We start from the raw sequence: 26,448 nt of genomic DNA, 5'->3' as shown, positions 1-26,448 counted from the left end.
AAGGACGGCTAAGAGGAAGCATGAGGAAAGGCTGGCTGGCTGTGCCAAAACAAATAGCAAAATGTTCTTCAAGCATATTAATGGTAAAAGTTAGTGATGGACAGAGTGGGTCCCATAAGGGGTAAGCAGGATAAACTGCTCACTGAAACAAAGGTTTTAGCAGTGGTACTAAATGTGCACTTTGCTTCTGTCTTTACCAAATTAGAAGATGGTGTCAATGGCTCACTTGAAAATGTGGGTGTTGATAGATAAAGAAAAGATGCTTAAAAAGGCTGGCGGCACCCCAGGTAGAGTAATCGCCAGACCCGGTTAGGATGCACCCTGGACTGCTGAGAGAGGTAAGGGAGTATATTGCGGAGCGGTTGACAGAAATTTTCCAGGCCTCTCTGAACACCGGGTTAGAGCTGGGGTACGGGATGAATACAAGTATGATGCCATTGATTAAGAAAGGAGCAAAGGATAACCAATGAAACTACAGACCTGTCAGCTTGACATCAATGGTGGGAAAACTGATGGAGGCTATAATATGGGATGACATAAATATACATTTAAGAGAAAAATAAGTTAATATTAGACAGTCAACATGGCTTTGTCAAGGGCAGGTCACGTCTGACAAATTTAATTGAGTTCTTTGAGGTGACAGGCAGTGGATGAAGGTAGTGCTTTTAATATTGTATATTTGGATTTTCTAAAGCATTTGATACAGTGCCACATGGCAGATTGGTTAGCAAATTAAAAATGTTTGGGATTGATGGGTCCTTGACAGCATGGATTAGAAGTTGGCCAAGAGATAGGAACAGATGGTAGGTATGGATGAGCATTCCTCAGACTTGGTGTTCCCCAGGTCTCAGTGCTGGGACCCTTGCTTTTCTGATTTATATAAAATGATTTAGAAGTGGATGTTTGAGGGCAAAATCTCAAAATTTGCAGATGATACTAAGCGAGGGAGAATAGTAAATTGTGAGGATGACGCTGAGCCACTTCAGAGGGACATTGGCCAAATGGGCAGACACCTGGCAGACGAACTTCAATGCAGCGAAATGTGAGGTACTGCATTTTGGTAGAAGAAACCTGGGGAGACAATATAGGCTCATTGGTACAACTTTGAGGGGAGTACAGAAGCAGAGGGACCTCGGGGTTTAAGTGCATAATTCTCTGAAGGTGGCCTGGCAAGTTGAAACAATTTTTTATAGCATCCTTGGGTTTATAAATAGGAGGCATAGAGTATAAAAGCAAGGAAGTGTTGCTACACCTCTTACAAATCATTGGTCAGACCACATTTGGAGTATTGTTCTGGGCACCTTATTTAAGGAAGGATGTTAAAGCCCTGGAATGAGTACAGAAGAGATTTACTAGAATGACACCAGGAAAGAGGAATATTAGATACGAGGAAAGATTACAGAAATGGGACTTATTCTCCTTGGAGCAGAGAAGATTAAGAGGCGACTTTATTGAGGAGTTTAAAAATTGTTCAGAATTTTGTAGGGTAAAGAAGGATATTTTGTTTCTACTAGTTTGTATGTCAGTGACTAGGGGTCACAATTTCAAGATGGTCAGCAAGAGAGCGAGGAGTGAGATAAGGAAAAACTTCTTTACTCAGTTGCTGGGGTTTGGAATGTGCTGCCTGGGAGAGTGGTGAAGGTGAATTCCATAGGAAATTTCAAAAGTGCTGATTATATATTTCAAAGTGATTAATTTAGAGGGCTGTGGAGATGGGGCTGGAAATGGAACTAGCATTTGGGAGCCAGTGCAGACTCGATGGACCAAATGGCCTCCTTCTGTGCTGTAAATAACAAACAAACAAGCAGATATGGGTTGATGGCTTGTGTCAGGTCCAGGTATGTGAGGGTGTGGTAGAGCATATGAATGTCAGGGTGTGAGTCATGGGATGTGGGCGTCGTTGGCTGGGTCAGCATTTATTGCCCATCCCTGAGAGCATTTAAGAGTCAACCATATTGCTGTGTATCTGGAGTCACATGTAGGCTAGACCAGGTAAGGACGACCGATAGCCATCCCTGAAGGGCATTGGTGACCCAGATGGGTTTTTATGGCAATCAACAATGGGTTCATAGTCATCATTAGACTCTGGTTCTCTGGATTACTAGCCACTACCACTACGCCACTGCCTTCCAGGTACCTGGCATGAAGGATTGGGAAACCTGCTGGAGGACAGTGGAAACCCATTTACATCTAGCTAAAACGATACAGACTACGACCTGGCCACTCATTCCCGATTCTCGTGGGCCCAGCGGGAATACACGCCGGGCACAATTCAGTTAAATTCTGCTGAACGGTGCGTTTTGCGGGCTGCTTCTTGGTGACTACTGCACCGAGAAACACCTCATTATCCAACGGCACTTAGCCATTTTGGTGAGGGGCCGGCACACGTAACAAGTTCCCCGTGCATGCGCAGGATGGCGTGGCCCAACTGCGCAATGCGCAGGATTGAGCTGCCCCAACTGCGCATGCGCGGATTGGCGCGGCGCCAGATGGGCACCGCGTCGGGACGCTGGAGTGGCGTGAACCACTCCAGCGCCGTTCTGGCCCCCTGTGGAGGCCAGAAAAGGTCATGCCCGGGACCTGTTTGCGCCGTCGTGAAACGCGACACCGTTCACTATGGCGTGGGCACTTAGTCCCGGGAGCGGAGAATACCGCCCATAGTCTTGTACAACTGCCAAGGATGTTGCAATTCAATTTGATAGATAGAGAAATACAGCACAGCACAGAACAGGCCCTTCGGCCCACGATGTTGCGCCGAACTTTTGTCCTAGGTTAATCAAAGAATTTTGGACAATTGTTCATGGCCAATCCACCCAACCCGCACATCCTCGGACTGTGGGAGGAAACCGGAGCACCCGGAGGAAACCCACGCAGCCACGGGGAGGACGCGCAGACTCCACACAGACAGTGACCCAAGTCGAAATCGAACTTGGGACCCTGGAGCTGTGAAGCAATTGTGCTATCCACAATGCTACCGGGCTGCCCTTAAGAAGTTAACCTACACTCCATTATTCTACCCTAATCCATGTACCTATCCAATAGCCGCTTGAAGGTCCCTAACGTTTCCGACTCAACTACTTCCACAGGCAGTGCATTCCATGCCCCCACTACTCTCTGGGTAAAGAACCTACCTCTGACATCCCCTCTATATCTTCCACCATTTATCTTAAATTTATGTCCTCTTGTAATGGTGTCTTCCACCCGGGGAGAAAGTCTCTGACTGTCTAATCTATCTATTCCCCTAATCATCTTATAAACCTCTATCAAGTCGCCCCTCATCCTTCTCCGTTCTAATGAGAAAACCCTCAACCTTTCCTCGTATGACCTACTCTCCATTCCAGGCAACATCCTGGTAAATCTCCTTTGCACCTTTTCCGAAGTTTCCACATCCTTCCAAAAATGAGGCGACCAGAACTGCACACAGTACTCCAAATGTGGCCTGACCAAGGTTTTGTACAGCTGCATCATCACCTCACGGCTCTTAAATTCAATCCCTCTGCTAATGAATGCTAGCACACCATAGGCCTTCTTCACAGCTCTATCCACTTGAGTGGCAACTTTCAAAGATCTATGAACATAGACCCCAGGATCTCTTTGCTCCTCCACATTGCCAAGAACCCTACCATTAACCCTGTATTCCGCATTCATATTTGTCGTTCCAAAATGGACAACCTCACACTTGTCAGGGTTAAACTCCATCTGCCACTTCTCAGCCCAGCTCTGCATTCTATCTATGTCTCTTTGAAGCCGACAACAGCCCTCCTCACTATCCACAACCCCACCAATCTTCGTATCATCTGCAAATTTACTGACCCACCCTTCAACTCCCTCATCCAAGTCGTTAATGAAAATCACAAACAGCAGAGGACCCAGAACTGATCCCTGCAGTACACCACTGATAACTGGGCTCCAGGCTGAATATTTGCCATCCACCACCACTCTCTGTCTTCTATCGGTTAGCCAGTTTGTTATCCAACTGGCCAAATTTCCCACTATCCCATGCCTCCTTACTTTCTGCACAAGCCTACAATGGGGAACCTTATCAAATGCCTTACTAAATTCCATGTACACTACATCCACTGCTTTACCTTCATCCATATGCTTGGTCACCTCAAAGAAGTCAATAAGACTTGTAAGGCAAGACCTACCCCTCACAAATCCGTGCTGACTATCCCTAATCAAGCAGTTCCTTTCCAGATGCTCAGAAATCCTATCCCTCAGTACCCTTTCCATTACTTTGCCTACCACCGAAGTAAGACTAACTGGCCAGTAATTCCCAGGGTTATCCCTATTCCCTTTTTTGAACAGGGGCACGACATTCGCCACTCTCCAATCCTCTGGTACCACCCCTGTTGACAGCGAGGACGAAAAGATCATTGCCAACGGCTCTGCAATTTCATTTCTTGCTTCCCATAGAATCCTTGGATATATCCCGTCAGGCCTGGGGGACTTGTCTATCCTCAAGTTTTTCAAAACGCGCAACACATCTTCCTTCCTGACAAGTATCTCCTCGAGCTTATCAGTCTGTTTCACACTGTCCTCTCCAACAATATGGCCCCTCTCGTTTGTAAATACTGAAGAAAAATACTTGTTCAAGACCTCTCCTATCTCTTCAGACTCAATACACAATCTCCCGCTACTGTCCTTGATCGGAGCTACCCTCGCTCTAGTCATTCTCATATTTCTCACATATGTGTAAAAGGCCTTGGGGTTTTCTTTGATCCTACCTGCCAAAGATTTTTCATGCCATCTCTTAGTTCTCCTAATCCCGTTCTTCAGTTCCCTCCTGGCTATCGTGTATCCCTCCAGCGCCCTGTCTGAACCTTGTTTCTTCAGCCTTACATAAGTCTCCTTCTTCCTCTTAACAAGACATTCAACCTCTCTTGTCAACCATGGTTCCCTCACTCGACCATCTCTTCCCTGCCTGACAGGGACATACATATCAAAGACACGCAGTACCTGTTCCTTGAACAAGTTCCACATTTCACTTGTGTCCTTCCCTGACAGCCTATGTTCCCAACTTCTACACTTCAATTCTTGTCTGACAGCATTGTATTTACCCTTCCCCCAATTATAAACCTTGCCCTGTTGCACGCACCTATCCCTCTCCATAACTAAAGTGAAAGTCACAGAATTGTGGTCACTACCTCCAAAACCTTCTCTCCCCCCCCCCCCCCCCCCCCCAAGGATATTGGTGCCCCTCTGGTTCAGATGCAACCCGTCCTGCTTGTACAGGTCCCACCTTCCCCAGAATGCGCTCCAATTATCCAAATACCTGAAGCCCTCCCTCCTACACCATTCCTGCAGCCACGTGTTCAACTGCACTCTCTCCCTATTCCTAGCCTCGCTATCACGTGGCACCGGCAACAAACCAGAGATGACAACTCTGTCTGTCCTGGCCTTTAACTTCCAGGCTAACTCCCTAAACTTGTTTATTACCTCCACACCCTTTTTCCTACCTACGTCGTTGGTACCAATTTGCACCACGACTTCTGGCTGCTCACCCTCCCCCTTCAGGATCCTGAAGACACGATCCGAGACATCCCTGGCACCCGGGAGGCAACATACCTTTCGGGAGTCTCGCTCGCGACCACAGAATCTCCTACCTATTCCCCTAACCATTGAATCTCCTATTACTATTGCTTTTCTATGCTACCCCCTTCCCTTCTGAGCTCCAGAGCCAGACTCAGTGCCAGAGATCGGACCGCTGGGGCCTTCCCCCGGTAGGTCATCCCCCCCCAACAGCATCCAAAACGGTATACTTGTTTTGAAGGGGAAAGGCCACGAGGGATCCCTGCACTGTCTGCCCGTTAGTTTTCTTTCCCCTGACTGTAACCCAGCTACTATTGTCCAGTACCTTTGGTGTGGCTACCTCCCTGTAACTCTTCTCGATAACCCCCTCTGCCTCCCGGATGATCCGAAGTTCCTCCAGCTCCAGTACCGTAACACGGTCTCTGAGGAGCTGGAGCTGGGTGCACTTCCCGCAGGTATAGTCAGCGGGGACGCCAGTGGTTTCCCTCACCACCCACATCCTACAGGAGGAGCATGCAACTGCTCTAGCCTCCATCCCCTCTTACTTTACAGAATTAGCTGCCCTGGAGACCAACTGGACCTCTGCCCTCTGACTCTGCTTCCAGTCAGCTGTACTCTAAACTCCTAGCTCCCTTCACGCTCTTTGATAAATATAGGAAATTAAATGTCAGGAGCACCTTACTCCCTCCTCACCTAACTCCCTCAGTCACCAAACTCTCACTGTTGCACTCAAATGCCACAAGTTCAGCACTCTAGTGCAAACAAAACAATTTTTGATTAGACGGTAGAAGCCTTTTGCCAGTTCTATGAACAGAAAGATCAACATTCTTAGGTTTCTCTGGTGGCGGACACTTTTAGAGGTGAGCTCAACACTTGAGCAACAGCTTTGAGTGTCCAGCTCATCAGATGGCTAAAATGCTTGGGGATATAAGGTAACACTTTGCTTTAAATATTTGTTGGATATCTTTTTAAAGTATTTTTATTAACCTTTTTCAATTTCAGTACAAAAATAGGAACAACAATGAAACCGAAAAATAAATCAACAAGCTAAATTAGACAACACTCCCACAAAAAATAAATAAAATCCCCCTAAACAATTAGCATACCCCCACCACAGTAAGAACTAGCCACCTACTCCCCTTTCCCTCCTCTCTGTCTCTTCACCCCCCCTCCCCCCACAGCAGCTAACAGTGTTACAGTGACCAACTCTTTGAAGTAGACGATAAACGGTCACCATCTTCTGCAGAACCACAATTGACCCCTCATGGTGTATTTGACCTTCTCCAGAGTCACCAAGCCAAGCCGAAGCACACTGGGCAGAGCTGTCAGCCTCCACCCCAGAAGGACTCTCCGACGAAAGCAAAAACATCTGCCCTCGCTCCCGTCTGCAGCTCCGGCAAGTCCGATGGCTAGAGTAGGGTTCAAACTCGATGTTGAAAATTGACGACATGGTGTTTAAAAAAGGAGACCTAAAAACCCACAACTTTGGGACAGGACCATGATGCTCCCTGTGGGGTCCCTCAAGAGGGCTATAAGTCGTAGTGCTGACAAAGAACATCAAGCTAATGTATTTCAAGCAAAACTCGCTTATTTACACTACTTTAAATGGTTTGCACTCCTTACTAAGTAATAACTAAGGAAAAAACAGTATTAAATCTTTGGTAGAGAAATCTATAATATCTCTCTAATATAACTAGCGCCCTATCTCAACCCTTCTTCAACACCTTCTCCCAGAACCCGAGGAGGCACAGTATATTTCTATGACTACTGTGGTGTCATCTCGTGTTGAGATACATGAATATCATCTTGTTAACCCTTTACACTCCCTACACTATACATGTCAATACATCCCCCTTTCTTTGAGGACGTTTGTACAGTAACAAACAATAGAAGATAAGCAATGATATTACATAGTACATTGATATGTATACCAGAAAGTTAACAAGTTAGTCAAAATTTGTTGAAGTTTTAAAAATTAAGTCTTCGGGTTTCTTTCTGATTCTGGATGATCTTTTCAATCCAATCGACTTGAGTTTCAGATGTTTCTGATTTCTTCTGAGCGTCATTTTGTTTGTCATCAGATATTGAGGTAGTAGGATTCAATAAGTTGCTATCAAACTCGATGCATGGAAATAAAGTTTGGGAAGACTTGACTTTTAAAAGAGCACATCTGTTTCTTAGAACAGAACCATCTGTCGTTTTAACAACACACTAGTGAGGTGCTGCCTGACTTATGACCTGAGCTAAGTCAGATCATCTTCCAGTGAGACTCTGAATTCTCACTAGATCACCTGGAACAAGTGGTTCCAATGATTTTTGCATGTTCATTGTAGTATTTCTCCTGAAGATACTTTTGATGCTACAACTGTGCAGGAGGTAAACCAGTTGTGAGAAAGTAACTCTATAATTCAATAATGCTAGGAACATATCTGAGCCAGAGTCAAGTGCTTTCTTGACAAATTGTTTCACAATGTGAAGTCCTTTTTCCACCTCGCCATTGGATTGTGGATGAAGAGGATGAGACAAGATAAGAGTAAAGTTATACTTTTGAGCAAATTCTGTCCAATCATTATTATCAAAGAAAGGTCCATTATCTGTCATGACTTTTAGAGGTATTCCATGATGAGCAAACACTTCTTTAGTCGCTTTGATCACGGATCTGGAAGTAGAATCAGACAGTTGCATAACTTTTGGGTAGATGGAAAAGCAGTCGATGATCAATACATAATCTCGACCATGAAAATGAATACCAACTTTCGATGGAATCTTTTCTAGATCGTGAGTTTCTCTTTTCTCTGCATTGACTGATTAAGCTGGCATGTGTCACACTCTTAACACAAAATTGGTTATGTCTGCATTTATTCCAGGCCAATATACTGCTTGTCTTGCACGACGTTTGCATATTTTTACACCTAAATGGCCTTCATGAACTTTATGCAGGATAATGCATCAAAGCTTTGTAGGAATTGCTATACGGTCAAGACCAAAGTGGAAATCCATCTATAATACTGAGATCTGATCTAATATTTCTGAAGTTTGAACAAGTTCCTTTTGGCCAGCCATTCTTTCTATGGCTGATACCTGTTGTAACTCTGCATCTTTTTCAGTTTCTGCTCTGATGAGCTGGAGCTTTTCATTGGAGAGAGGAAGGGTTTCAGCATAGAGTTGCACTTGAGCTTCTACGAGTTGAACTATCTCTGTCTTTTGCTCACCTGGTTAAGGCGCACGAGATGTTGCATCTGCAAACACAAGGACCGGGATTCTCCGACCCTGCGCCGCGAATCCTGCCCCGCCGCCCCGTTGCCAGCTTCCTATTCTCCGGTGCCGTTTCTCAGGCAGCAGTGGGATTCCCGCCACAGGGCTGTTGACAGCGGCCACCCCGACGATTCTCCGGGTCCAAATGGGCCGAGTAGCTGACCAGTTTTGCCAAGTCCCGCCGGCATGAATTACTCATCTCACACACCGGGACCTGGCAGGTAAGTGTGCAGGGGCTGTCCTGGGGGGAGGGGGGGGCTTCTTTCCTGCGCGCCAGGTCCCTGTTCCCTGTAGGGCTCTGCCATATTGCCCAGGGAGAATTCCTCACTTTCGGGGGCCATTGATGCCGGAGTGGTTGACGCCGGCTTTCACGCCGGCATGGGGACATAGCCCCATTTTTGGAGAATCCTGCTCAGCGTCTTTCCATGGAGTGTATACCAGTTGAATGTCACACCTACTAAGTTTCATAATTATTCTATGCAGTCTTGTAGACATGTCATTTAAGTCTTTCTTGATTTATATGCACTTGATTTATATGCACAAGTGGTCGGTGATCAGTTTCAACCGTGAACATCTGGAATCCATACACTTCGTTGTGGAGTTTCTGTATACCCGTAAGGAGGCCTAAACACTCTTTGAGCGTAATGTTGTTCTGTAGGTGTCATGGATCTGGATGCATATGCAATAGATCTCCAGAAAGCATCATCATTCTTTTGAAGGAGAACTGCCCCAATTCCATCTTGACTCGCATCAGTAGAAATGTTTGTTCCTTGCCCAGGGTGAAAAAATGAAAGGACAGGTGTGGTGGTCAGTGCTGATTTCAGATCAGACCATTCTTTAGTATGCTCTTCATTCCATGAGAAGATAGTGTTTTTCCTTAAGAATTGTCACAAAGCAGTTGTTCGTGCAGCAAGGTAGGGGATGAATTTTCCTAAAAAATTCACTACACAAAGGAATCTTAGTACTGCTTTTCATATCCTCTGGGATGGACATTTTCTGGATAGCGGCAATCTTATCATCATCATCATCTGGTTGCACAACATTTTCAGAGATTTGGTCACCCAGAAATTTTAAGTTTGAGATACCAAACTGACACTTGGCCCGATTTAAGCTTTAATCTGTACTTGTGTATTCTTTGTAACACCTGCAAGAGTTTTGCATTGTGTTTTCGACGATCAAATGACCATATTATGATGTCATCAACAGATACACAAACTCCTTCCATGCCTTCTGTAACCTGTTCCATGGCACGAAGGAAGAATAAGAGATGAGAAAATACCAAACGGCATCCTGTTAAAGCAGTAACGACCATACGGCATATTGAAGGTGCACAATTTTTTGCTTCGGTTATTCAGTTGCATCCGCCATAATCCCCTTGAAGCATTAAGTTTGGAGAATATATTGGCATGAGCCATTTCACTAATTATTTCCTCGCGCTTCAATATGGGATAGTGTTCCCTTCTGATGTTCATACTCAGATCATTTGGCTCAATACAAATCCTGAGGTCACCATTGGGGTTTTTCACGCACACCATCGAGCTGACCCAATCTGTAGGTTCTGTGATGTTGGAAATATCCAGAGGGTGTTGCATTTGTTCAGGTTTTGGCTTGAGATGGTCACATATCGGAGCAGGAATTCTTCTCTGAGGGTGTACCACCAGTTTACCATTCGCTTTGAGTTGAATTTTATATTTAGAAGGTAGAGTACCCATACCTTGAAATACATCTGGAAACTTTGCTAGTATGTCCTTAATATCTTCTTGCACAGGTGCAGGAAGCTTTTCAGTGTTGTGAATTTGGTTATCTGCACGGTAGCATTGTGGATAGCACAATTGCTTCACAGCTCCAGGGTCCCAGGTTCGATTCCGGCTTGGGTCACTGTCTGTGCGGAGTCTGCAGATCCTCCCCGTGTGTGGGTGGGTTTCCTCCGGGTGCTCCGGTTTCCTCCCACAGTCCAAAGATGTGCCGGTTAGGTGGATTGGCCATGATAAATTTCCCTTAGTGTCCAAAATTGCCCCTAGTGTTGGGTGGGGTTACTGGGTTATGGGGATGGGGTGGAGGTGTCGACCTTGGGTTGGGTGCTCTTTCCAAGAGCCGGTGCAGACTCAATGGGCCAAATGGCCTCCTTCTGCACTGTAAATTCTATGATAATCAAGGTAGTCTTTTTTTCTTTTTTTAGAGTGCCCAATTTTTTCCAATTAAGGGGCAATTTAGCATGGCCAATCCACCTATCCTGCACATCAATTTGGGTTGTGTGGGTGAAACCCACGCAAACACGGGGAGAATGTGCAAACTCCACACGGACAGTGACCCAGGGCCGGGATTCGAACCCGGGTCCTCAGCGCCGTGAGGCAGCAATGCTAACCACTGTGCCACCGTGCTGCCCTAATCAAGGTAGTCTTGACATGCTTGTACACCTAATGGTGATGATCGTCCAGCATCAACAATTTCAAATTACAAAGATATCTCTGTGTCTTTGTTTGTTACCAAGAGATAGCATGAACCTAAAGAAGTAATTGTGTTGCCATTTTAGTCACGTAACTGCCAGTCAGTGTCTTGAACCTTAGGAAGCCTATGTAGCTTGGATAAATCAAAGCTGTTAATTAAATTAGCATTTACACCAGTGTCAAGTTTAAATACCAGTAACTTGCAGAACAGATTTTTCTGAGAGCTAGGCATTTTTTCTGTCAGTGGGCATGTCCACAACGTCTACACGTCGTGATGCTACTTGTGTCATACGCAAAATGCCCAGGTTTGGCAATGTGAGACCTCCCGACTGTCTCTCTGTAGAAAAACCCTCCGAATCCTCAGAGATTTGCCCGTCCATACGAAGGCTGAAATTAAATGTTCCACCCCTCCCCCAAAGAATTATTTGGGTAGAAAGACTGGAAAACACTAGAATAGAAACAGAAATCTTGGTAAAATGCCCATCTTAATTGACTGGAGTTTACCTGCCAGAGACAAAAGGAAGGTTGTCCCAACTTTTGTAGGTCATATTGACCTTATTCACCAGGCTGGTGTAATTCGCCTAGCTGACAATTTATCATCTAAGCTAAGCAGTGAAATGGGACGGCCCGGCCCATATTCCACAGGATCCTTAACCTTTTCAGGAGAAGGGAGATGGATGCCTGACCAAGCGTCAGACGAAGGGAACCCTGGGCCAAAGAGTAATTGAACATCCCCATCAATAACGTAACTGTGGCGCGCAAACCTCTTGTAAAATTCCACTGGGAACCCATCCAGCCCCGGTGTCTTCACTGTTTGAATCTGTCCTATTGCTGTTCGGAACCAATGGCACCTCCACCCTTCCTGCATTTCTTCCCCGACTTCGGGAAATTCCAAGCCCTCTTAAAAACTCTTTTCATCTCCGCCTGTTCCTCTGGCAGCTCTGATCTGTAAAGCCTCTCATAAACGATCCAAAATACCCAATACCCCGTTCACTTTGTCCGGGATGAAAACCAGCCTGCCTTCTGTGTCAAGACTACTTTGTGAACCAAATTCACAATACTGACAAACTTCCTGCACCTGTGCAAGAAGATATTGAGGACATACTAGTAAAGCGAACGCTAAACCAGTGGTACACCCTCTGAGAAGAATTCCTGCTCCGATACGTGACCATCTCAAGCCAAAACTTGAACAAATGCAACACCCTCTGGATATTTCCAAGATCACAGAACCCACAGATTGGGGCAGCTTGATGGTGTGCGTGAAAAAAGTGTGACCTCAGGATTTGTATTCTGACCTGGAAAAGTTTCCGAGAGGCCACCTTGGCTGGTGATCCAGAAGACGACTGGCTTTCTCCCCATATTCATAGGTAGCCCCCCTCCGGCGTCTCAACTGGCATACCGCCCTATCGACAAATAGCAGGTCACACTACGTTTGCAGCCTGTTCCTGTTTTCCAGGAGTTTTGGCGGTCGGGCCATTTTAAGTATTTAAGGTCCACTTCCAAAATGTCATGAGCTAACCTCAGGTGCTCCTTTTCTAGCCTCCCTGCCCAAGTGTGCCTTGTGTGATATGATCTCCCCTCTAATCACCACCTTCAACTCCTCTCATAGAATGCAGGGCGAAACCACCCCATCCCTGTTGAACACGTATTCATCTATGGCTCTCGAGTCACTCCTTCTCTCCCCCTCTGGCAGCTCCTAGAATTAGACTCTTGAGGCAGGAACAATCATTACCTAGGAGCCACCCTAACACCGAGCATAGCAGAAGGAGCCACACTAGCCCCTGGAGGAGTTCCCCCTCCCCACCCATCCCCGAGCCCTGGGTAGCAGCTCCGGTGCCCTTGAGCTGCATGTCGGAAAATGGAAATGGCGACTCACCTATTCCCTTTCTCTCAGCAGGCATTGTGGCAACTTGACATTTTTAAAAATGAGTACTAAACAACACCCGTGTGATTTCTCACTGGGGTACCAGTTTATTCATGGGAGGCCATCGCATTCAACTTCAATCTTGCTAATGGGATGGAAATTAATGCAAATAATAGTTAATTATTTGCTCACCATATTAGGGTATGATCCGGAACTTGCCATAGGGAGCAGGCCAGTTAGGTAGCAAACTGATTCGCTCCCAGAGCAAATCCCGATTTTGGCCTTTCCCGCTATTTAACCAGTGCGCCCAGATTCGTGACAGGCGCAATGCAGTGGCAAAATCGCACCCATTTGATGTCAATGGAAGTGGTTTTAAATTCATTCCTGCTGGAACATGAAGGACATTTGTGTTGTCACTTTTCATGTCAAAGCACTACTCTCAAGTGATTCTGAACCATCATGGCCCCTGTAAAGCATGGTGTCCTGTTTGAAAGAAAAGAGAAACCAAGAATCCATTGTGGTTCTATTCAAAAGCCCAAGTGATTAATTTGTCAACTCATGGTATCCTTTTACCATGGGGAAATATGCACTCAAATTAAGAAATTTACATTTAACATCCAATGCATGTTCACATTAAGCAATGCAGAAGTTGATGAATTAAAACAGCTGTGAGCAAAAGGATTAGCATCTTCGTACGTTTAGAAGCAAATGGAGTAAGATATCATCACCCACACTTGCGTCACTTCACGTAAATTTTTTAAAAGCTGTATAATATGCTGGGGCATTAGATGTACGGGATCCTGGGAAAAAGCAGGGGAATGGCACTAAGTCATGATGCTTGTTTGGAGAGCTGAAGTAGACACGATGGGCCAAATGGCCTCCCTTCTGCACCATAACAGCTCTGATTGGTTTTTTTTCAACGATTAAGACTTGTATGAAGAGGATCCCAATACATAAAATTCTAGATTCATTCTAAAAGCATTCTTTTAAGGGAAGATAGCATTTTTGATTAAACTCCAATTGTTAAAGCATTCAACATTTATTGCAATACTTTCATTGATCTATCATTCTATTTTTTCTTTACGATTTATTTTTTCTGATCATAATCAATCACGATGAAAGGGGGAATCGCAGTTTGCTAAAAGTTATTACATTCTATTGATTGAACACCCGAATATTGACGTTATTCTGAATCATGCTCTGGCTCCCACACATCCAGGGCAACCTTGAACATTTTCAAGAAAAATGATCTAATTTGCCTTTCTCACTGGATTAAGGTGTGAATTTTGGAACTGACTGATGGTTAGTAATGATTCCAATATCAACCCTCATAGGACTACAATACATACATCTCCCCAGTCAGAAAAACACCCACTCACCACTATTCTCTGCCACCTGTCCTTTTGCCAATTTTGAATCCAAGTTACCACCCCCCTTTGATATGATGTGCTTCTATTTTCTGAATAATTTATAATAATCTTTATTAGAATCACAAGTAGGCTTACATTAACACGGCAATGAAGTTACTGTGAAAATCCCCTAGTTGCCACACTCTGGTGTCTGTTTGGGTACACAGAGAGAATTCAGAATGTCCAATTCACCTAACAAGCACGTCTTTCAGGACTTGTGGGAGGAAACCAGAGCACCCGGAGGAAACCCATGCAGACATGGGGAGAACGTGCAGACACCCAATGACCCAAGCTGGGAATCGATCCCAGGTCCCTGACGCTGTGAAGCAACAGTGCTAACCACTGTGCTACAATGCCTCCCCTTTGACACATGACTTTTAATAGTCTATACATACAACATGTAAGATATTGTTGTGGAGCAGATTAGAACATAGAACAGTACAGCACAGAGCAGGCCCTTCAGCCCACGATGTTGTGCCGACCATTTATCCTAATCTAAGATCAGCGGTAGAAAGTGCGAGCGGTGTGGGAGGGGTCAAGCGAAACATGTATATATGTTCTGGGCATGTCCTAAGCTGGTGAACGTTTGGGGCTCATTCTTCAGCACCTTGTCGGCAATCTTAGATAGGGGGCTGGAGCCGGGTCCTCTAGAGGCCATATTCAGGTTGTCAGTGCTGCTTTAGGTGAGAGCGGGGGCAGAGGTTTTAGCCTTCGCCTCGGATTGCTCATAGGCGGGTTCTGCTGGAGTGGAAGTCAGCTTCTCCACCAAGTGACTCAGTGTGGCTGGGGTGCCTTCTGGAATTTGGAATTTGTATTTGGAGAAAGTTAAGTGCATGTTGGGAGGTTCTATTTAACATGGCAACCATTTGTTATGTATTTTAAAAACTTGACCACTGTCAACTGTCCAGGGAGGAGGAAGGGGGGGGGGGGGGGGGGGGGGGGGGAGGTGGCTGCGGGCTGGGAGGTTCTCCCTGTTTTCTAGAGTACCCACTTCATTCTTTTCCCAATTAAAGGGCACCTACCCTGCATATAGGTTGTGGGGTGAGACCCAAGCAGACATTGAGCAAATGTGCAAACTCCACACGGACAGTGACCTGGGGCCGAACCTGGGTCCTCGGCGCCGTGAGGCAGCAGTACTAACCACTGCGCCACCGTGCAGCCTGGCTGTTCTTGTGTCATGTTTTGTATTCGTATATAAAATTTAAAAATGTTCAATAAAAATATTTCCCCCCAAAATTCCACTTGTCACATGCTTACCCACTCGGCCTGCCTAAATTCCCTGAAACCTTCTTGGCATCCATCACAATTCACTGCTACCTAGTTTTGTGTTATCAGCAAACTTGGAAATATTACATTTTGTCCCCACATCCAAACCATTGATAGATTGTGAATAGCTGGAGCCCAAATACTGATCCTTACTGCGCCCCACCAGTCATAGCATGCCCTCCTGAGAAAGACATTTATTTCTACCATTTTCTGTCCGTTAACCAATTCTAAACCCACACCAGTATAGTACCCCCAATTTCATGTGATTTAATTTTGTTTACCAACCTCTTATGTGGGACCTTATCTAAAGCATTCTGAAAACCCAAATCCACTAGTTCCTCCTGATTTTTCTGCTAGCTCCACCCACAAAAAAGCTCCAGCAGGTTATCAAACACGGTTTCCCTTTCATGAATCCCATGTTGACTCTGCTCAATCTTACCGTTATTAAGAATTCAGCGAACACACCCTTAGATTCTAGCTGGACTCGGCCCAACCACTAAGATTACAAAAATCATGGGCGCAATTCTCCGCACCCACGACGGTGCGGAGAATAGCGGGGGTCGTAAAATTTTACGGCCACTCTAGTCCGACGCCCTCCGCCGCTATTCTCCCCCCCCCCCCCCCCCCCCCCCCCCCCCCACGCCCGACTCCCGATATGAATCGCTGCTGCCATTTTTTACGGCCAGCAGCGATTCTCAGCTGGCCGATGGGCCGAGTTCCAAGCCCTTTACGGCTGTTTTTACGAACGGCAAACACACCTGGTCTGGCCATGGCACCGATTGGCATGGCAGTACCACGGCCCTGCCAATGGTGCCATGGGCCTGCGATCGGTGGGCACCGATCGCGGGCAGCGGGTCCGATACCCGCGCACTCTTTGTCCTTCCGCCGCCCCGCTGTATCACTTCGCGGGGCGGCTGAGGGGCATCCCGGCCCGCGCATGCGTGGGTTTCGCGCAAATGCGCGATGACGTCATCCGCGCATGCGCGGGTTGGAGTCTTTCAATCCGCGCATGCACGGCTGACGTCATATGACGCGTCAGCCGGCGCAAACTCTGGCAAGCGGGCTTAACGAAATTCGTTAAGCCCGCGATGCCGGAGTTTACGACGGCGGCATGCTAGCCCCGACCGGGGACCAGAATCGGTTCCCGGTCGGGGAGGGGGGGGCTGGCGTCAAACCCGCCCGGATTTGACGCCAGCCTTACGATTTCTCCCTGTGTGGGAGAATCGCGCCCCTCTTTCTGGCTCAGGTATAATACTATTTAATCTGCTGCCAAGGTTAACCTAATTAATTACAACCTAAGAGAAAATATTTAGCTCATTAACATCTCCAGCCGCCCCACATTTTTATAAAATTGCAGTAACATATTATGCTCCCAAAACAACAATTATTTTTTCACAAAAGGATATTTTAAAAAAAAATTATTATATGAAATTATCTCAGGCGATCCAGATACATAACGATTGTTTGTTAGCCAATACATTGGGAGAACACAACCCCTCAGAGAAGGATCTCTCGAGCTAACTCTGCCCAGTTGAGAAATCAAGCAATTCTCAGACATTGTAGGTCATGTAGGCAAGGTATTATTTACATTTGAACATTGTCTAATTCAGACAAGTTGCAGGTGTTGACAAAGCAGGGTAAGTATTTTTCACCCTCGTCCTTCCACAGCTCCTCTCTAACCTCTTTTGTTGCCAACTGGCTTGGCACTATTAGCTGTGTCTGCTACTTTAGGTAGTAGAAAACAAGTTACAGACTGTAAAAAGCAAGTTGCTAAAAACAAGTTACTGATATGGGTCTTACAGGTGGTTTTGTGAAAACAAGTTGCAGACTGTAAAAAGATAAGCTTCTGATGTGGCCTTGTAGGTGTCTGTGTCCTTTGCCACATCAGTATGTTGCTGGATAATGTCTTTACCCTCAGTGTACAACTTTCCTTATTCTTTCTAAAACACTACACCAACTTATTTAAGATCCCTTAATAGACTATAATTATTCTTTGCCTTCATAAATCATGTAATTAAATTGTATTCATTAGTTCCCCCTCTTACAATACAATCTATGAACTCTCATTGGTGTTACTTCATTTACAATGATGTTAGTCAATATTACTTTCTCTTAAAACATCTTTGCTAGTGGTGCCTTATTAACCTATGCTCCTTGAAATTAAAAATAATGTTCTCCTTGACAATGGCTGCCGTTCATTTCCCCACTGCTAATTTTAGACATTTTGGTCTGTAGTTACCAGGTTGATCACTCCTGTTTTGAAATTGTGTGCAACATTTGCAATCATCATTTCCTACAGAGCAATTCCAGTATCCATGAAGGATTGAATCCCTTTGAGCAGAAAATCTGTTTGGAGGGCTTCAAGCAGGAGTTCCTGAAAACATACACAGATTTGGGAAGTAAGAACATAGAGGACATTGGAGAGGAAATGAAGGTTGGAGATGAGATGATAGTTTGTAAGGATGGCAAGGCTTGTCTTTTGAATAAAAGGGTGATGAGAGGGGATTTGAAGGAGACTGAGACCAATAGCTAAGGCGACTGTTAACAATATCTGCTAACATGGGAGCCAGGAAATGAAATTGAGTGGTCAGGAATTTCTTGGAAATAGGTTTCAGGGAGCAGGAGTTGCATCTCATGAAAAGAATGAGGTGAGATCTTTCAGCTGTTCACGCCAGTGGGATCTCTCCCCCCCCCCCCGCTGAGTGTTTCCCAGTGGCATGCATCAATGGGAAATCCCCTTGAAATCCCCTTGAGAGGGGCAGAAACACACAGTCCCGCTGCTGGCCAATGGCAGGCCACCTCCCCCTACTGGGAATCACACCCATGATCTTGAAGAGGGCAGACTCTATGACACTGTCTGTGGCCAACTAGCCTCTTTTCCCTTCTTGCTCGCTCTTCCTCATCTGAGGAAGTCCCTCCAGCAGAGTACAAAATCCCCATCTTGGCAGCATGGTAATACAGTGGTTAGCACAGTTGCTTTACAGCTCCAGGGTCCCAGGTTTGATTCCTGGCTTGGGTCACTGTCTCTGCGGAGTCTGCACATTCTCCCCGTGTGTGCGTGGGCTTCCTCCAGGTGCTCCAGTTTCCTTCCACAATACAGGTTAGGTGGATTGGCCATGCTAAATTCCAAAGCTCTACCCACAAAGCTTTGTTTAATGCCACCCCCAAGATATAATCTCTCCTTACTGCAGTAATTTACTCCTTAACTAATAATGTACTCACGAACATATGACACTAGAAGAAATCCAGGATTGTCCACTTCAGAAATCATTTAAAAAAGTAATCTTATTCATAGCTGCAGAAACCGTAGGTCCTCAACCCTTTTCCTGCCTATGGTTCCAAATGGATCACGACTTGCAGGGGTTCCTTTTTCCCTTCCAGAATATACTGCCCCCATTCAGTGATGTCCCTTATCCCAGCACCGGGGAGGTAACAAATCATCCCGCACTCATCTCTGGGCTCCAGAAACAGCCATCTTTCCCCTTGACTATTGTCCCTCTATTTAAAAAGTGCTACACTTTTATGTTTCCCCCTGCCCCCACACACAGCTGAGTCTTCCAAACAGGTGTTGATTTGCTTTGTCTTTAATGCACCAAGGAAACATCACCTTCACTGATATGCAACTCAGTATATCAGTTTTTACGTACCGCAAACAGAATTGTCGAATGATTACAGCACAGAAGGAGGTCTTTTGGATGTTGGAGCCCATACTGTTTCTCTGCAAGAGAAATATAACCAGTCGCCCCACACCCTCTTCCTTTCTCTGATCCGCAATTTGTTTTTAAGCTCCACTATTTAATCTGCCCGAACCACATTTTTGTGCAGTGTATTCATACCTATTCCTTTTGTAAAAACATTTTTCTTCATCTTGCCTTTGATACTTTTTGCCAATCACCTTAAATCTGTGTCTTTTTTGGTTCTTCACCCTTCCACCAATAGGAATAGTTTGTCGCTGCCTACTCTGCCTAAATCCATTTTGATTTTGAACACCTCTGAAATCTCTTCTCCAGGGAAAACAACCCTAGCCAATCCAATCTCTCTTCATTACTGAAGTCCAGCATCCATGGAATCATTCTCGTAAACCTTTCCTGAGCCCACTTGAGTAAAGTTATAAAGTTTTCAAGTGCAGTTCCCAAAATTAGATAAAATACTTAAATTGAGGCCAAACCAGTGTTTTATAAAGATATACCATAACTTCCCTGTTTTTGTAGTCTATGCCTCGATTGACAAAGCTCGGGATCCCATATGCCTTATTAACCATTTTCTCCATTCCATCTTCAATAGTTTTTTTGCACATATATCTCCAGGGGTAGAATTGCACCATTTGGAACTAAGTTTTGTGGCAAGGGCAGAGATAGGAAGTGTTGCCCAGTGCAGAGGCCGATGGGATACCACAGCATATATTACTGCCCTGACCTAATTAATTATGGCCGTGTTGCGCTTGAGCAAGAGTGCGGTGAGGTGGTTAAATCGCGAGAGAGGCCAGAATCGAGAACTGTGCCAGGCACTGACCATTGCAGTCAAACTGGCCCACTCCCATTGGTAAAGTCAGGATTCCGCTATGGCTTGGCAAGAAACCAATAGTCACCACTTAAGCTCCATCTCCAATACAATTAAAAGGAGCGACCCTGTATCTAACCATCTCCCCAGCAAGTGGTCATGCGGAAGCCGATTAATACCCCTTTTTAAAAGAAAAAAGTGAAGCTGGATGAAGGCATGCTGTGAGGAAAACTGAGGTGAGTAGCCATCTTTGTTCAAAGCCAAAGAGGCTGGGGGCACTGGTGGTGTTGTCCTGATGCTCAGAGGAGGGGGGGGGGGGGGGGGGGAGGGAGGGGGGGGGGGGGGGGTTGGGGAAACCACCGGGGGCCCAGCCTCTTTTGGGATGGGCCATCATCGGGAGAGGGGTTTGTGGGCCAGAAAGGGTGGCAACCTCAACGCCTGCCCGCCTGACCACCCATAAATTCCACTAACCGCAGAGGCCTCTGATGAAGCTGGGGGGATGGGGGGGGGGGGGGGGGGTTGCGTGGATAGGGTGGGTTGTGGGGGGTTGAAGCAATGAAGGGACTGGATGATCCCTAGGTGGAAGTCACCACTGGTTGTCCGGCTCACATCCTCCCCTATTCCTTACCGATATTGCATGGGATGGATGATATCTTGGACCTCGTGCAACCTTTCCATGTGGTGCTGCTGGGAGGCCAGGCGGCCAGATGCCAGAGAAGGCAGCAGCAGCGTCGACAGAGGCTCGAGGCCACAGCCCATGTGCAGGGCCCCGCCCCACACCCTGAGGATCTGGCCGACCAGGTCAGTTGGGACCCACGGGGAGAGCAGCGACGGCCCAAAGTGTACAGGCGTCGCTGGTCTTTTGAACAGATGACGGACAACTTGTGCTGCAGGTAGTCCGGATCATTCCAGTGCTCAAGCGGGGACGTGTGTGGTATCTCACAAGCTACAGTCCACAAGTGCATCGTGAAATTATGGATGACCAGTTTGCATGGACAGAGAACTGTATAAACTTTGACATATACCAAGTCCAACAAGATGCCTGGCCAGCAGGAATCTCCGCAATCGTGGTGATACCCCAGGTCCAGGGCTATGCATGTTGCATTGCACTCCCCGGACTATCTGGGAGAGCTCTACATCAACAGGAAGGGGTTCCACTCCCTGAATATCCAGCTCATTTGCGATTGCCGTATGAAGATCGTGAACATGTGTGCACATTTCCCAGGGGGTGTGCACACGTATACATCCTGGGGCAATCGGACATACCTGACCTCTTCCAGGACCATCCCAGGATGGTCGATTGGCTTTTGGGGCACAGGGGGCACCTGCTGATGACCTGGCTAATGACACCAGTACCCGGGCCTGTGACCAATGTGGAGACCCGATACAACGAGGCCCATGCAGCCACCTTGGCTGTCATTGAGCGGTGCACTGAACTCCTCAAAATGCGGTTCTGATGCCTTGACCACTCTGGTGGTGCACTGCAGTCCACCCTCCCCGGCTGCCCACTTCATGGTGGTCTGCTGTGTCCTCCACAAACTGGCACTGCAGCGGAGCGATGTGCTGGAGGGGGAGGAATATGTGGTCACTGAGGAGGCGCCGGACCAGGAGGGGCTGAAGGACCAGCCTGGAGAGGGCCCACAGGACCTGCCCGAGAATTAATGACAGGCGGGAGTGGGAGGGTCCGGCATGCCCGCAGGGCCAGGGAGGCTGTTTTCCTCACCCGTTTCTCATGTGACTTGGGCTCGTCTGTTATAGAATCATGGAATTTACAGTGCAGAAGGAGGCCATTCAGCCCATCGAGTCTGCACTAGCCCTTACAAAGAGCACCCTACTGAAGCCCACATCTCTACCCTATCCCTGTAACCCAGTAACCTCCACTTAACCTTTTTGGACACTTAAGGGCATTTCCCACTCACTCGTTTCCAGTGAAATCTGCCCATAATTTATCTCTTTCAAAGATTTGAAGTAGAATTACAGATCAAGAGTAAAGTATAGATTACAGTGTCTTAACCTTCGAGCTCCTCAGCATTGGATTTAGGAGGTACCCAACAGATGCGCTGGGCAATCTCTCCCGGAGCCTCACAGTAAGGATTTTCACGGAAATTATTCAGAAGTGCAAACTTCATCTGGGTAATTGCCTAAAGCTGGGAACCATCTGAAAATGTAACTTAAATCACAAACATCAGATGGTTCCAGCTGTCTTACACAAATTGTTACCCAGAAAAAATCAGAAGAGTTAAAACCTCTTCTAACTTCATGGTGATTATTGTAAAGACTCAACCCAAGAGAATCCCCTGAAACCCAGGGGTCTTCCGTCCCCCTCCAAACTAACCACCTTCCCATGGTATTCTCCTTTCCCCTTCCCCTCCCACCCACAAAGGAATCCTCTTCACTAGCCCCCATCCTCTACTCTCACTCACACATCTACCGAAGGATCGAAACCCCCTCCCCACCCTGCCGCACGACCAGACCAGATCGCCCACCCTGAGCTGATGCTGGGCTCGAGGACCAGCTGCACTGTCTGGAGCTTGCCTGTCCTGAGCAGGAAGATTTGGCACTGAGTGGAAATGTGATGCTGTTTGCCACTCCGAGGAAGTTACATCAATGTCCTTTCAACCTTTTCTTCTGTTGCAGAGAGATCATTCTTCAATTGCTGATCTTTGTCCCTTTTATTTCCAAGTCAAAAACTTGACTGTTAATCCACCAAGGCTAGGAAATATTTAATTAACTTATTTTATTGATTGATTTATGCTGAAATAAAGCTACTTTTGCTCAACTAACTCAAGTGCAGGCAAGAAATAATTGGCACAAGCCCTGTTCAGTTTCTGTGGTTAAATCAGTAGATTAATGCAGAGCAGTCTGTTTTGCCAGATGTCAGGCATGTGGTCTAAAGTCATAAAGTTGTGAATGTGATCCCGCTTAGGAGGAGGCATTGAGAGTTCTTGGGTGTGTTTACAATGACCTCATCATTCAAGATTACTCAGCCAGGCAATGTGCAATGGAAGAATAAATTACACACTGTAGTTATTTTGACAATCTTTGAATAATATTCTGACAAAGTCCCAGTTTGATTTGAAATTGAAAACTGAAAATGCTGGAAATAGTTAGCAGATCAAACAACAGCACCTGCGGAGGGAGAAGCAGAGTTAAAGAACCCAGTTTATCCGCAGGGCAACAATCATCATCCGTTTGCCAGTCAGCTGAAACTTTTCCATGCCTCGGCGCTGTTGCGCAACTTCCCAGGTCCTCTGCACCCCAGCTTCTCCAGAGACATGGAGCACAGCATCCTCTGAGAACTCCGACACAACACTAGGTTGGGGGCAAGACAGGGCATGCCCCCCTTTTATGGCACTAGCTATCGTATTGTAAAGTAATGTCCGGTGTGAATATTGGTCAAAAGGTGAAAGCAGGAGTATTGGTGAATGGGTGAGTGGATGAATGAGTGAATGGACAAGGTGGAAAATGGGCAGGTGGGTGACATAAGTAAGTAGTGTGGCAGGTGAATGGAATGGTGTGGCATGTCATGAGGTTTGTTGCTGTGTGAAGTGGCAGGTGGATAAGGTGGCAGGTGGGTCAAGGTTGGCTGGGAGTCAGGTCTGTTTGAGTGGAATAGCCAGGTGGTCGGGAGATGTAGTCAGGTCAGATGATTGAGGGGATGGTTGGTAGGGTGCCAGGGGAGTAGTCAGGCGGTAATTGTGTGAGGTCAAGTGGCACTGTCCTAAGTGTTGGGGAAATAGTCATGCTGGGAGAGGTCAATGGGGGTATGTGAAAACAATTGAGGGTGTCCCTTTTGTAGTTACCCAGCAATTAGACTAGGGTTTAATCTCTCTAATATTTCCTGGGTAGTTATCCAGGTAAGTTATGCAGAACTATGCAAAATCTCTGGCTCTCATCCAGAGAGCAGGGGAATTGCCCAAGTTCAATCTTCCCTGGTGTTTTGCATTTCTATTGAGTCTTAGTAGCTGCAGTAAGCACTGTGTATTAATATACATAGAAAATAGAAGCAGCAGAATGCCAATCGGCCCTTTGAGCCTGCTCCATCATTCATTATGGCTAATCATCCAAGTTCAGTACCCTGATTCAGTTGTGCCCCCCCCCCCCCCCCCAATATCCCATATCTCTTGATCCCTTGAGGCCCAAGAGGTATATCTAATTCTATCTTGAAAGTACACAATGTTTTGGCCTCAACTACTTTCTGTGGCAGTGAATTTCCACCGATTCACCACTCTCTGGGTGAAGAAATTTCTCCTCCCCTCAGTCGTAAAAGGTTTACTCCTTCTCCTTAAACTATGACCTCTGGATCTGGGCACCCCCATGATCGGGAACATTCTTTCTGAATCTACTCTGTCTAAGCCTGTTAGAATTTTGTAAGTTTCTATGAGATTTCCTCTCACTCTTCTAAACTCCAATGAATCTAATCCTAATCGACTTAGTCTCTCCTCATATGACAGTCCTGCCATCCCGGGAATTAGCCTGATAAACCATTGCTGCACTCCCTCTATAGCAAGATCATCCCAGATACCAAAACTGCACACACTACTCCAGGTCTCACCGATGGCCTATACAATTGCAGTAAAACATCCCTATTCCTATACTCAAATCCTCGGCCTATACAATTGCAGTAAAACATCCCTATTCCTGTACTCAAATCCTCTTGCTATGAAGGCCAACATACTATGTGCCTTCTTCACTGCCTACTGTACCTGTGTGCTTACTTTCAGCGACTGATGCACAACGACACCAACGTCGCGGAGTATCCACCTCTAGGGCCGCTTCCTTAAATATTCTGGGATGAAGATTATCAAACCCTGGAGATTTAATCACCTTCAATTCCATTAATTTCATCAAAACCATTTTGCTACTCGTAACTAATTTCCTTCAGCTCCTCACTAAAACTTCCGGTATGTTATTCATGTCATCTTTTGTGAAGACAGAAGCAAAGTATGCATTTAGTTCCTCAGCTATTTTTTGTTCAGTCATGAATTCTCCCATTTCTGACTGTAAGGGGCCTACATTTGTTTTTATCAATCTTTGTTCTCTTTACATACCTATAGAAACTTTTCTAGTCCATTTAGGAATAAATAACTTCTGAGTTCACTTATTCGTTCCTTGAATACCTGCCATTGACTGTCCACTGTCCTTCATTTCAGTTATGTTTCCCAGTCCATCATAACCAGTTAATGCCTCATACCATTATAGTTACCTTTATTGAGATTCAGGACCCTAGTCTCAGAATCAACTACCTCACTAACCACCTTGATAAAGAATTCTATCATATTATAATCACTCATCCCCAAAAGTTCTCTCACAACTAGATTGCCAACTAATCCTCATTGGACAACACCCAGTCCAAAATGGCCTGTTCCCTTGTTGGTTCCTCAATGTATTTGCTCTGAAAACTATTCTGTGTACACTCCAGAAATTCCTCCTCTATTGTACTGTGACTAATTTGACTCACCCAATCTATATGCAGATTAAAGTCACCCATAATCACAGATGTTCCTTTATTTCATGCATCTCTGATTTCCTATCTAATGCTATTCCTGACAAATTAAGTTCTTTACACGTCAGTCTGGCCTCAATAAAACTCGAGAGGGATTTGTAGGTATAGTATTATTTATTTTTAAACAACTTGCAAGGCTGACCCGCTCTATAGAGATTCAGAACACATGCGGTCTCCTGAAGCCCCAGAAACGAGTGAGGTCAAAGACAAAGAGATTTCTGCACAAATCATTCAAATGGCATCAAATTTCACATACAAGATTCCCATAGGTCATCCTATACACCTCCTGACCTGGCCATATATCCTGATTGGCTCGCTTTGCATTCCTCAACCCTGGGCCTCTTGTTACCCAGCATTCTTTTCACCACCCTCTGCACGAGGCTCCCCACCCCCCCCCTCCCCCCCAGCCATGCTTTGCTGAATCCCTTTGTTCTTTGTGAGCTCACTACCATCAGACTGGCTCTTATCATCTACATTATTCTAACTAATAATCCTATTTTATATCACATTTGTTTGTTCAATTCCTCATTCCCTGCATTACTACTGCAGTTTGGCGTCTGTATACCACCCCTATGAATGTTTTTTGCCCCTTGGTGTTTCTCAACTCGACACATGCAGATTCTACATCATCTGTACTAATATCCTTCCTCAATATTGTATCAATATCTT

At 45.9% G+C, this 26,448-nt stretch overlaps 1 protein-coding gene across 2 annotated transcripts in view; it reads left to right on the top strand.

Annotated features, from left to right (window-relative positions):
* LOC119970389 (beta-1,3-galactosyl-O-glycosyl-glycoprotein beta-1,6-N-acetylglucosaminyltransferase-like) overlaps positions 1 to 26,448 on the top strand; it is a 92,771-nt gene that overhangs the window by 23,464 nt on the left and 42,859 nt on the right. The window contains exon 2 of one of the 2 annotated variants that reach the window (XM_038804930.1): positions 9,994 to 10,113. The exons of the other annotated variant lie outside the window; for it this stretch is intronic. The gene's annotated coding sequence lies outside the window, so the exon portion shown is untranslated. The remainder of the gene's footprint in view (positions 1 to 9,993; positions 10,114 to 26,448) is intronic. 2 annotated transcript variants of the gene reach the window in all.

The sequence above is a fragment of the Scyliorhinus canicula genome, chromosome 8 (genome assembly GCF_902713615.1).
Source record: "Scyliorhinus canicula chromosome 8, sScyCan1.1, whole genome shotgun sequence".
NCBI lineage: Eukaryota > Metazoa > Chordata > Chondrichthyes > Carcharhiniformes > Scyliorhinidae > Scyliorhinus > Scyliorhinus canicula.
This window is presented reverse-complemented; position numbering and strand designations above follow the sequence as displayed.